Source organism: Panthera onca, chromosome E3 (assembly GCF_046562875.1).
Source record: "Panthera onca isolate mPanOnc1 chromosome E3, mPanOnc1 haplotype 2, whole genome shotgun sequence".
In the NCBI taxonomy this organism is placed as follows: Eukaryota; Metazoa; Chordata; class Mammalia; order Carnivora; family Felidae; genus Panthera; species Panthera onca.
In genome coordinates this window covers 21166247-21176515 of record NC_138354.1, presented here as the reverse complement: position 1 = coordinate 21176515, position 10269 = coordinate 21166247, and the positions used below count along the sequence as shown (strand labels likewise).

The window sequence follows — 10269 nt, the reverse complement described above, 5'->3', positions numbered from 1 at the left end:
TTTCATTTTTTTTTATTAAGGTATTATTTACACACATTAAATTCAACCTTTTAGGGCATAGTTCTGTGACTTTGGCACACACCTTCCCTTCCAGAATGCCATCCCTCCCCCAAATTTCTCGGCGCCCCTTTGTCCTCAGACCCCCACCCCCACCCCCAGCCCCTGGAGAGTCCTGATCCATTTTCCGTCTCCGTGGTTTTGCCACTTCCAGAATAGCAGATAAACGGGATCATTTCAGGCTGCGTGTTTTCAAATATATCCATAAGTTTAAGAAATTCCGAACGGGAGACTTTGGAGGTGTGAGGTGTTTGTTGCAGACTGGGGAGGGATTTGAGCATTTTTTCCTGTCTTTAGAAGAATTAAAAAAAATTGTTTTCAATGTTTATTTACTTTCGAGAGATAGAGACACAGCATGAGCAGGGGAAGGGCAGAGAGAGAGGGAGACACAGACTCTGAAGCAGGCTCCAGGCTCTCAGCCGTCAGCACAGAGCCTGACCTGGGGCTCGAACTCATGAACGATGACATCATTACACGTTTGATCTTTGGTTTCTTGCACAGACCTCCTAAAACCCTTGGAATTTCTTAAGTGGAATTTCTGAAGAGCACTAAAGGTGTCTTTTGATATTCCTAATAAACGGCTTTCATCTACACCCGAATTTATGTTAATGAGGTGACTTTGGGATAGCACTTGTGGCTGGAGGCTGGTTGCCAGGGAAACCAACCAAAGAGTACAGGATTGGAAGTTTCAGCGCCCCCCACCCCGACTTCTGGGGAAGGGAGGGGGGCTGGAAATTGAGATCAATCACCAAGGGCCAGTTTAATCCATCATGCCTCTGCAAGGGAGCCTCCCCCCAAATCCTCCCCAAGCCCCAAATCCCAAAAGGCAGTGGTTTAAGAAGTTTCTGGGTTGGTGAACACATAGAGGTTCTGGAACAACGTAGAAGTTTTGGACTCCTTTCCCCATACCTTATTATGTGCGTCTTCCATCTGGCTATTCCTGAGTTCTACCTGTTTACTTTTTTTATTAAAAAATTTAAAAATGTTTATTTATTTTTGAAAGAGAGAGAGAGAGAGAGACAGAGCCTGAGCAGGGGAGGAGCAGAGAGAGAGGGAGAGAGAGAGAGAGAGAGAGAGAGAGAGGGAGGGAGACACAGAACCCAAAGCAGGATCCAGCCTCATGGGGGGCTCAAACTCACCAGCCTTGAGATCATGACCTGAGCCTAAGTCCAGCCCTTAACAGACAGCCACCCGGGCGCCCCCTGAGTTATATTCTTTTAAAATAAAACAGTGATCTAGGAAATAAGTGGTTTGCCTGAGTTCTCTGAGACATTCTTGCATCAAATCCTAGGAGGGGCGGCCGGAACCTCTGATATATAGCCGGTCAGCCAGAAGCGTAGGTGACAGGCTCGACTTGGGATCGGCGTCTGAGCCCCTAACAGGACTGAGCCCTTAACCTCTGCGATCTCGTACCGTTTCCGGGTAGGGTGTGGCAATGGACTTCAATTGTAGGACACTCAGCCAGCATCCACTGAGAACTGGAGAACTGCCTGGGGCGGGAAAACGACCACATACTTGGAGTACAGAAGTGCTCAGAGTATTTAGGTAGGGTTTTCCCTTGACAGAGGGGTAGCGTGCAGGCCACAGGCTTTGAACCTTGTACTCAGAACATGGGCCCTTTTCGGAGAACCCCTTCCTGCACGTGAGCCTTTCTTCTCGGGTTTACATTGCCGGTATCCTTTATTGTCCTTCTGCCGGGCACCCTTGGCCTCTTCGGTCACCCGACGTCACTCCGGACAACCGTTCCCCCTGTGTTGCCGAAGGACTGTCCTGCCTCCGCTCCCCGGTCAGGTGCAAGGCCGGGCCTGGCCAATCAGAGCTCTGCATCCCTTTGACCGCGGGGATCTGGTCGCGCATGGGCACGTGACTCAGGCCAAGCCAATGAGGGTCCTTCCAGGAATTTTGCCGGAAAGACCAGGAATAAAGGGCTTTTGTTCTGCTGGTTTCCTTAAACTGCTGGATTATAAACCAGGAGTTTGTGGCGCTGTCTGTGAATGAAATCAAGGCAAGGAAAGCGGGCTTGAAGGGAGGAGGTGGGGATTTTGTTTCCAACACCCGGTCAGCTGAAGCCACAGGACCTCTGTGTGTTCCAGGTACGTAAACCAACACATTCTTTGGTTATTGTTGTTTTTCTTTTGCTTAAACCAGTTTGAATTAGATTTCTTGGAACCACATTTATCCTGACTTACAGATCTGTCGATGGTGGACAGTAATCCCTAATTGTGGAGATTAAACGGAATAGCATCTGTACGCACTGATTTGCAAAGCCTCAAACATTTTAGAAATCTTAACAAATGGAACCGATTTGAAACAGCGCAGAAAGCTCTTGGGAGTACTTAGGACAGGGACTGAAAGTGAGCTATGCCAGTCACCAATCAAGTGAGGAGCTGGGGTCACACCTCAGGGCGCCCCCCTCCCCCCATTTGATTGGAGAAGATGTGGTTAGGATTTTGTAAGCGTGTTCAGTATAAAAGGACTTCTACGTTCACCAGGGGGATTGAGAAATCCTTCATGGGGCGCGAGGCATTTGGGTGTAGCGTGAAACGTGTTTGCTCGGTAACTAATGGTACCGTAGCCAGAGGTGTAACTTAATAGTGTGGCTGTAGGTAGTTTCTCGTGTTCTCAGAATCTCCGTGCTGTCGGATGTAGCAAAACTTGGCAATAACTCTTCTGCCCTACTTCGAGATTGCTCTTTGATTAAAGGAGAAAAGTGCCGTGAGAGGGCTTGGGAACAGCGAAGGATCATTACGTGGGGTTAATTACATCTGTTGGTAAATACATTACAAGAGTAGTTCACTAAGATTAATAATCACGTATTTATAGAGGAGAATGACCAGTCTCTAAGGCTTATTTTTTTATGAAGCTATAATGAACATGTGCATATATTCAATTCAACCTTAATATGTGAGCTATTTTCATAGGTTTGTACTTAACGATGATTCTAATCTTTGTAATGTAAATGGTCTGAATGGAAGGATTATGTCCTTTAGAAATGAAAAGTTTTTTTTTTTTATAATACCCTGTGGTAGATTAAAAAAAAAAAAAGCTTCACATGCTTCCCTTGTCTGTTTTCATAGCCTTTGCATAGGGGACTGTGCAGTTTCTTCCATCAAGAGGGGGAGGGGTAGAATTTGTATTCCTGTTCTGGAATCCAGGCAGTTCTTGTGACTTGCTTTGGCCAATAGAATGTGGCGGAAGTAATGTAATTCCAGCTCGGAGCCTACGCCAAGAGACTGTGCAACTTTTTTCCCATCTTGGACCTCTCCCTGGCATCACTGAGAGCCTAGGTTAGCCTGCTGGAGGAAAAGAGACCATTAGAGATGAACCATCTTAGCTGAGCCCATCTTAGGTCAGCAGCTCCCAGCTGACCCAGTAGCTGCCCACAGATGTCCTGGCCTGTGATCCCAGGTGAGACCCAAAGAGCCGCTCCATTCAGCTCAGCCTAGTTTGCTAACCTATGGTAACCAAAAGACTGCTGGTTTAAGCCACTACGTTTTGGGAATTTTTGTTACACAGCAAAAGCTAACCAATACCCAGTAGAGTCAGCAGCTTGTCATGTGTCTTGCATCATGTCACTTTCCAGGACAATGGTTTGAGTCTCAGCTCTGTCGTTTATGCGGGTGCGACATTGGATAAGTCATTCTTGCGGTCTCCCTCCATCTTGAAAGGAGGGCCAATAATCCAACTTGCCTCTGATGGTTGTGACAATTAACAGGATACAACCATTCCTGAGGTGGGTGGGATGGGCTGTATTAGAGCTGATGGCCTTCCTTACAAAGTTGAGAGTTTACATGGACTATAAATGTAGATTATTAGTATTACTTAGAGTAGATATGTGACATTGGTGAAGTTAGGGGAGCAAAATTGCCAAGACCTGGAAGTGAATGGAAATCATCTTCTTAGGGCCCATTAACAGAGTTTGGACCCATATTCTGGAGACCTGTAGGAAGGAGTCATGGTAGATGGTAGGGTGGACCCCTCTAAACCTGGACCCCAAAACCCTCAGGTCCTTGCATCCTCTTGTCTTCAGAGACTGTTTAGGAGGCAAAGGGAACAATAAAAGAGCCTGGGGGTAAGTCTCTGGCTGTCTGTGCCCACACATCTTCAGAAAGTTAAGGAGCAAGGACTGAGAATCTCCTCGGGAACACTGAACCAAACATGTGGGAAATTCGTTAGCATTTTGTGAATAGCCCAGCCCCAAAGGACCGCGCCCAGTCAAGAACAGTGCAACAACTTTGCAGGAATTGTGATCCATCCCATCACAAGGCGTTGACTTGGCACTAATGGGTCATCTTGTACTCGTGGGTGTGCCTCCCTAGCAAGGTAAAAGGACCCAGAGGCCTTGAAAGCACTTGAGACCTTGAGCTTGGTGTCTGAGCCTCCCCAGGCCAGTTCTTTTTAATGAGTTTTTCCAGCCCCAACAAATGTGGCTGGGAATTCAGGAAAGACCATGTAGGTCCTAGGATGCCCAATTTCCCCTGGGATCATCACTTATTACTAACGACAAGATGACTGGAGATACACATGTGGGCATTAGATACAAGCTTGGGCTCTGGAACCCAACTTCTCGGGGCAGAACTCCAGCTCTGCCATTTAGTAGCAGTATGACTTTAGGCAAGTTATTTAACTGCTCTGAGCCTATTCCCTCATCTGTAAAATCGGGATACTAATAGCAACCATAATAATAATAATAATAATAAGGAGGAGGAGGAGGAGGAGGAGAAGGAGGAGAGGAAGAGGAGGAGGAAGAAGAAGAGAAAGAAGGAGAAGGGGAAGGAGGGGGAGGGAGAGGCACAGAGTGCTTTACAGATATCTAGGAGTGCAATGAGGGAGGTAGACAGAGAAATGGGATCCAGCAAGACTTCCTTGACAGATGATCAGGGACGGTCTTTAGCTGAGAGCAGAGTCCTAAGGAGCCGACCCTGGAGATGCGGAGAAAAGAGGGATCAAGACAGATGGAAGGAGACCCTGAGCCACAGGGGACCTCAACACTCTCAAAGGAAAAAAAGGAAAAACCACATGAACGGAAGTTTAGCAAGAGAAGAGCCGAAGAGTCATGGGTGTCAGGAAGGGGGCAGTGGAATTTGTGACAACGTGGGTGGACCCAGAGGACATTATTTATGCTAAGGGAAATAAGCCAGACGTGGAAGCACAAGTCCTGCATGATCTCATTTATAGAACAATGTTAGAGGGATGCCTGAGTGGCTCAGTTGGTTAAGTGTTGCTTAACTCTTAATTTTGGCTCAGGTCATTGATCTCATGGTTTGTGAGATTGAGCCCCCCGTCAGGCTCAGCACAGAGCATAGATCCTGCTTGGGATTCTCTCTCTGCTCCTCCCCTGCACCTCTCTCTCTCTCTCTCTCTCTCTCTCTCTCTCTCAAAATAAATAAATAAACATTAAACAAAAGCTAGAATCATCAGAGAGCAGAATGGTGGTTCCCAGAGGCTGGAAGGCTTGCAGAATGGGAGGTGATGGTCGAATGTTACAGGGTTTCAGTTATGCAAGGTGAATAAATTCCAGAGATCTGCACACAGCCCAGTACTTACAGTAAACAGTACTGCATTGTGTACTTAAAGTTTCCTGAGAGGGTATGTTAAGTGTTCTTACCTACGTGCCCGTGCACGAGAACAGAAACAGTAATGATAATGACGATAATGAGAAAGAAGGTGGGAGGGAGCTAGGGGAGGAGACGGCTGTGTTTGCAGCGTTGATGGTGGGGATGCTGTCCCAGGGGTACATTTACCCCCAAACTCTGCGTTGTGTTCATTACATAGGTGCTGCTTTCACATGTCAATCATACCTCAATAACGTCGGGGGTGGGGTTGGGGGAGAAGCAAAGCCAGAACTAGGCACGGGGCTGGCTGTTCATGGAGGCTGTGGCAAAAATCTAAGAATAAAAAAGAAGTCACAGGTGAATCAGTTTTTTACATGCATGGGTTGGACGTATATCCTCACTTTGTGTGTACTTTTTACTTCACTTAGCTATGTTTTAGTGGGTTTAAGAGAAGCTAAATAACCTTGGCACAGACATATGGTTTTCTGCTCTTGGCCCTTGACTCTGTACCTCCGACCCCTGTTCAGCTCTCTACCTCATGTATGAATGATTCCCTTAGGTCCACCTGGATTTTATGGCCGTTTTGGATCTCTACATCCCATGTTCTCTCTCACTTCTGGACGATTTCATATTTGGACACCGGAAACCATATGCCAGAACCCGGAAGAGCTAGTGTTAGAAATGCTAACCCCTCCCCTCCCCAGATCCTGTTCTAACGTTGGTTCCTAGCAACTTCCCACCTATTGGTGCTTTGGGGGTCCAAGAAAGACATATTTAGCACATTAATAAAGCCCTTCAGATATAAGGCGAGCTTTTCGGTATATTGTATAATAAGAACATACGGATGACCCAGGGACACTGATATCAGTGTTGTTCAAGCAAAGGGTTGATGACATCCGTAAAGAATGAGTGTTGATGTGTGTGTGTGTGTGTGTGCACCCCATGTGCGTGCATCGTGGCCATGTCACGGGCTGTGAGGAAAACTGGAACAAATCGTGTCCACTTTCTGAGCCTCAGTTACGCATTTGTAAAAAGGAATGGAGAATTGAATCCCGATATTCTAGCCACAGATACATAAGCACTGTTCCACTGTATGCTCATGGACCTTTCCTACCTTCACGTATATTTTTACCTCTGTGTAAACCCAATGTGTTGGGTACCCTTACTATTCCCATTTTCGAAACGGTGATGTTGAGGATTCAGAGGGTCAGCTTTTCTCAGCCACAGTCACAAAGTTAGGAAGCAGCTGAAGTGGAATTCAAGCCTGGAGTGTCCTGCCCCAGAGCCTCTGTTTGTAACGTACGGGAACGGTGTTTGGTGCATAGTATGGGCTTACTGTTTTTGAGAACTTTTCTTCCCATGTCCAAAGGGAATTTGAGTTACTCGTGCAGAATGACTTCTGTGGACCGACTGCAAGGATAAAGGCTTACTTTTGTTGACTCCTGGCCCTTTCTTATGGCAGCCCTTAGACATTGGGGATATATATACATATACATCCCCTGTATACACTGTTTCTGTATGTGTGTGTGTGTGTGTGTGTGTGTGTGTGTGTGTGTGTATGAAGGAAGGAACGAAAAGAAAGGAAAAGAAAAGAAAAATGAAAACAAAAGAAGAGAAAAGTTGAAGAATGTCATCAGTAGTTTGACGGAGATTGGGGTGCCTCTGTGCAGCTGGATGTGGTTGAACCGGACAGGATGTTAGAGACTCCTCTAGGTCATGGCTAGGCTGTGTAGGAAGAACAAACAGACGTTCTTTTTGCATCTCAACAGTCCTACCAGGACAGCCACAATGCCAGTGATAGCATTCACAGATTCTATACTAGGCTCACCACTTCCGTCCCGACCTTCCCACTCCATCAGGATCAACCAGATTCCTTTTGGCAGCCCGCCTCTCAAATGGTTATTTCAGATGTGGGATGCTTATCATCCTCTGAGACCCAAACACAGGAATTGTTTTCCTCTTTCAGCTACACCGCCTTGTTTTGGGAGACTGGTTTGATAATGCAGAACTTTATTTCCTTCTGGCCAAGTCCTGCTCATCAGTGCAAAGTCAGTCTTTGATTTGTGGTATCTTTTTGGTTATAACATATTCGTATCTAAACACTGCCTGTTAGTATGAAGATAGCTTAAGTCATTTAGAAAGAAAGGGAGGAAGGGAAGAAGGAAGGAAGGAAAGAAGGAAGGAAGGAAGGAAGGGAGGGAGGAAGGGAGGGAGGGAGGAAGGAAAGAAAGAAGGGAGGAAGGAAGGAAGGAAAGAAGGAAGAGAGGAAGGAAGGAGAAAAGGGAGGGAAGAAGAGGGAAGGAAGGAAGGGAGGAAGGAAGAAAGGGAGTAGGGAAGGAAAGAAGGAAGGAAGGGAGGGAGGGAGGAAGGAAAGAAGGAAGAGAGGGAGGAAGGAAAAGAGGGAGGGAGGAAGAGGGAAGAAAGGAAGGGAGGAAGAAAGAAAGGGAGGAGGGAAGGAAAGAAGGAAGGAAAGAGGGAAGGAAGGAAGGAAGGAAGGAAGGAAAGGAAGGGAGGAAGGAAAGAAGGAAGGAAGGAAAGAAGGAAGAGAGGAAGGAAGGAAAAAAGGGAGGGAGGAAGAGGGAAGGAAGGAAAGGAGGAAGGAAGAAAGGGAGTAGGGAAGGAAAGAAGGAAGGAAGGAAGGGAGGGAGGGAGGAAGGAAAGAAGGAAGAGAGGAAGGAAGGAAAAAAGGGAGGGAGGAAGAGGGAAGGAAGGAAGTGAGGAAGAAAGAAAGGGAGGAGGGAAGGAAAGAAGGAAGGAAAGAGGGAAAGGAGGAAGGAAGGAAGAGAGAGAGAGAGAGAGAGAGAGAGAGAGAGAGAGAGAGAGAGAAAGAAAGGGAAAAGAGAGAAAGAAAATCTCCAGAGGAAGATTCCTATGAACTTGCTTTATCTTTCCCATCTCAACGTCAGATATCTTCAACATATTTACTCAGTTCAGCAAAATGCTAAAAGTAAGTTCAGAGTTCTAGTTAAGAAAAAGTCCTCATAGCTCCCCCCACCTTTTTATTGAAGTCCCTTAAGAGCATTAGAAGAGACGCAACATTTCAGGGACACTAGAAGCTATGAACATTATTTATTTATTTATGTCTCCCTCTTGCCCAGAAAGGACCCCGATGGCTTCCAGTTGTGACACACAACACCACAAAGTGGCACAGTGAATGTTAATAGAAAAACGAGACAGGAGAGTCAACAGAACTTGGGGTCAGGCTAGAATGCACACCACCATGACCTGCCTGCCAGAGAAAGAAGCCGATATCTGACTTTGAGTTTCCTCAGGAATTTTTTTACTATTTTTCCATTACTCACAATGCCTATGAAATAAAAACAAGCCAGATTTTCAGGAGGAGTGAAATGTTCTTGGCACAGAGATCAGATTGGAATGTATCTCTGAGATCCTCATGAAGAAGATACTTGTAATATAAAGAACAACCCTTTTTTTTTTTGTTCACTGGCTGTTAATAATGAATGTCTTCAGGGTTTGAAGTTATCCCACCAATGCATAATTCTGAAAATTTGTTTCCCCAGGCATCTGCACAGCATTATCAAGCTTCCTAGTAGTCTAGTGATGTAGCTTTGTCCAGAGATACAGCTTGAAATTTCCAAATTCATGGATTGTACCTTTTGGGGAACCTTCTGTATAGAGTTTTTCTTAATTGGTGTTCCGGTTAATGACAGAGTTGAGTTCAAAAGCATATCCTGTGGCATGAAAAAAAAAATAGTATAGCTCCTTTTTTAAAAAAAAAAAAAAACTAGTTGAAATCAACCTGCTGTGATTTAACAGAGTAATATCCAAGACTGGGGAGTGGGTAGCATCCTTTTGTGGATTCAGAGATGGAGAGGGACCTAACAAGGATACGTTTCTGACTATAAGGGTGCCCAGCAGAGTAGAGAAGGTACAGGAATCTGTGTAAAGATTTTCTTTGTTTTGTTTTGTTTTGTTTTTCCCTCTGAAGTGGGGGGTGAGGTTCTCCACGGAGCTGACGGCCGAACACAGAGGGGATAAGATGCGGCCAGGACTTGGTTGGCATGGGCATGATTTGAAAGTTGAGAGATATTTCTTAGTGAAATTAAACAAGGCAAGTTGAATCATAGTGGTTACCCTCTTCACCAAATCGTGAGGTTCACAATCAGAAAACTTTAATGCCCGCAGCGATCCAAGTTTAAGGACCGTTAGTATATAAAGGGATTTCAAAGAAATGATTAAATCTGCAGGGCATTAAAGAACAGGTTGGGAAAGTCTGACCAAGTGGTGAAAGTAGGAAGGAAGGCACGTGACGGTGCAGGAGATAAAAAGCTTTAGGACAACGGAGAGGGACCTAGAGACTGGACATTCAGTGACAATGAAGGGGGTGGTGTTGAAACGGGTTTCAAATGGGGCACGTGGGTGACTCGGTCGGTCGAGCATCTGACTCTGGATCTTGGCTCAGGTCATGATCTCACAGTCTGTGAGATTGAGTCCCGAGTTGGGCTCTGCTCTGACAGCACGGAACCTGCTTCGGATTCTCTCTGCTTTTCTCTCAGCCCCTCCCCTGCCCGTGCTGTCTCTCTCCAAATAAATACGTAAACATTAAAAAATTGAGCAAAGAGGGATTTCTAATAAGAGGTTGTACTCAAAATTGATGTGCCACCTCAAAAAATTCAGGTGAATTAACGCTGATGAA

At 45.8% G+C, this 10269-nt stretch overlaps 1 long non-coding RNA gene across 1 annotated transcript; it reads left to right on the top strand.

Moving 5' to 3' along the window:
- Positions 1 to 3243: 3243 nt before the first annotated feature.
- LOC132689793 (uncharacterized) lies at positions 3244 to 8935 on the top strand. Its single transcript, XR_009615145.2, has 3 exons — positions 3244 to 3465; positions 7579 to 7660; positions 8711 to 8935. It is a non-coding gene; the product is annotated as an uncharacterized LOC132689793 (long non-coding RNA).
- The last annotated feature ends 1334 nt before the right edge of the window (positions 8936 to 10269 follow it).